Source organism: Numenius arquata, chromosome 12, assembly GCF_964106895.1.
Source record: "Numenius arquata chromosome 12, bNumArq3.hap1.1, whole genome shotgun sequence".
Taxonomy (NCBI): domain Eukaryota; kingdom Metazoa; phylum Chordata; class Aves; order Charadriiformes; family Scolopacidae; genus Numenius; species Numenius arquata.
Genome location: NC_133587.1, coordinates 10,498,726 through 10,501,527, shown reverse-complemented (window position 1 = coordinate 10,501,527; position 2,802 = coordinate 10,498,726).

Below are 2,802 nucleotides of genomic sequence, written 5' to 3'. Positions count from 1 at the left end.
CCCTCCTCCTCCTCCTCCTCCCCCTCCGCTCCCCCCCTTTATCCCGCGGGAGCCGAGCGCCGCCGCCCCGCCCGCCGGGAGGAGCCCCGCTATACCGCCCCGCCCCGCCATACCGCCCTTCGGCCCCCTGTACCGCCCTGCTACCCCTAGATCGTGTCCGCCCCCCCTAGTTCCCCCCCTCCCCTCATCTCACCATTTTTCCCCCAGCTTCTGCAGCCGAAGGGGTTCGAGAGCAGAGATGTTTTAAAACTGGTTCAAAAACTCTAGCGGCACAAGAGCTTGTTGGGTTTGACCATCAGGACTCCGCAGGCTGTCAAATAGCCCCTGGGTGTGCTAATAACGCAGGCTCAATGCTCCTAAACATAAAGAAATAGTACAAGTGACTGCTAAGAAAAAAACTACCCAAATATCTGGTTTGGTTCTCCAACATTTCCCCTCCAGGGACAGAAACATTACACAAACAGAATCACAGAAATACGGAATCTTCATAGTTGGAAGGGACCTTTGAGATCATCGAGTCCAACCACAAAAAAACCCCAAAAAACAAACAAAAAAACCAAACACAAAAAAAACCCACAAAACACCACACCTCACCCCACCCACAAACAGACACAAACCAACAATCTCGGCCACTAGAGCATGCTCTGAAGTGCCATGTCTACACGTTTCTTAAATACCTCCAGGGATGGCGACTCCACCACCTCCCTGGGCAGGCTGTTCCAGTGCCTGACCGTGACCACTCTCTTAGTAAAGTAATTCTTCCTAATATCTAATGTAATCCTCCCCTGCCGCAACTTCAGACCATTTCCTCTGGTCCTGTCATTATTCCCTTGGGAGAAGAGTCCAACACCCACCTCTCTACACCCTCCTTTCAGGTAGTTGTAGAGGGCAATGAGGTCCCCCCTCAGCCTCCTCTTCTCCAGACTAAACATGCCCAGTTCCCTCAGCCTCTCCTCATATGACTTGTTCTCTAGACCCCTCACCAGCTTGGTGGCTCTCCTCTGGACACGCTCCAGCAACTCAATGTCCTTCCTGTAGTGAGGGGCCCAGAACTGAACACAGCACTCAAGGTGAGGCCTCACCAGGGCCAAGTACAGAGGCACCATCACTTCCCTACTCCTGCTGGCCACACTGTTCCTGATACAGGCCAGGATGCCGTTGGTCTTCTTGGCCACCTGGGCACACTGCTGGCTCATGTTAAGCCAGCTGTCCACCAACACCCCCAGGTCCTTTTCTGCTGGGCAGCTCTCCAGCCACTCTTCCCAAGCCTGTAGCGTTGCCTGGGGTTGTTGTGACCGAAATGCAGGACCCAGCACTTGGCCTTATTAAACCTCATCTCATTGGTCTTGGCCCATTGATCCAACCTGTCCAGATCCCTCTGTAAATGCACATCATTAAAAGCTCAAAAGCATGAGGAAAACAGGGAGCTGCAACTGCTTTTGACAATTCAATTTAACCAGTGACTCAGAGGTTTGACAAGTTGTTTGCAGTGCCACCTGAAATGCTTTTTTGGGGTTGGGGTTTTTTTTCGTTAAAAATAAGGGAATGCAACCAAACAAAAGGCCAGTGGTGCAGAGCGGGATGGAGCCATGGGAAATACCGGAAAAAGCAGGAGGCGAGGTCTTGGCTCACACAAGTGTGAGCCCCAGTGAGCAAGTGAGTAGCATATGACTGCCCTTAACATAGTCAGGCCAGACCCAAGCAGTTAAGGATGCTTCAATCATGAGTCAAAAAGAAAACACAAAAGCTGCCCAGTTCTAACTCCGAGCGCGGGTTTTCCTGCCAGCTCTGCCCCGCGTCAGGGACATCAGAAAGGAAATGGGAGAGTGTGTGGGGCAGGAGAGGATGCCCTCCCTGCACCGATGTAAATCTCCACAGAGGTTGCAGGTCTCCATCTGGCTGCGAGGAGCATAAGCGAGAGGCAGACATCACAGGAGACCGAGCTGAGGCACTACCAAGTTGAGCAAGAGATCAAAGTCAAGGGAGCTGGATTTTCTCTCTGCTTTTTGCATTGCCTGGATTCTTGCAATTGGAGGCTAAATGAAGCTAAGAAGAGAAAGTGAGGAGAAAAGAGGGAAAGCAAAATAACCCCCTGACTTAGTACTTCACCAGCATCCTTTGAGTGCTTTAAAACATATTCAAAACCTGGGTGAGTTGAACCCACAGATATGAAAGATGTAAAAAAACCATGCTCAGCAGAGAAACTCTTCCCTTTTCACTATTAATCAGCTCTCTGGAGAATTACTACCTCCAGGCAGGTCACTCCAAGGGCATCAAAGAAATTGAAATCAAATGCATTGGATAAAAAAGCAGACCCCACTGAAGAAAGCTCTCCCCAGCTTATAAAAGCCATGAATCATGGTCAGAGGGAACAAGAAATTGGAGAGGAAGAGTGTGGTGATAGAATCAATGTTAGAGACAGGACTGTACCCCTGAGCAGACTCTGCTCTGGGTCCGGACCCACCTCCTCTGTTCCCCTCCCTCTCCTTAACAGCATATATATTTAATTTTGCACAAATAGTAACAAATCAGTTAATCCCCACACCGATCCCAGGCAGGGGCTAAAGTGTGATGGCATCACCACCGCAACTCTTTTCAAGTAGCGGAACAGACACAAAAGCTTTTGCCGGGCACTGCCGGGGTCCGCTGGCAAAGTGAGGATCCGGCATCCGCCTGGCTCCTGGCCCCATGGCTGCCCAGCCCTGCTGGCAAGTGCACCTTCTTTTAGGGCCCAGAAGAAAGCACAGAGCTGACTGAGAGAAAGCTATGGGGATTTATGTCCTGCTTTTCTTTAACTGCTAA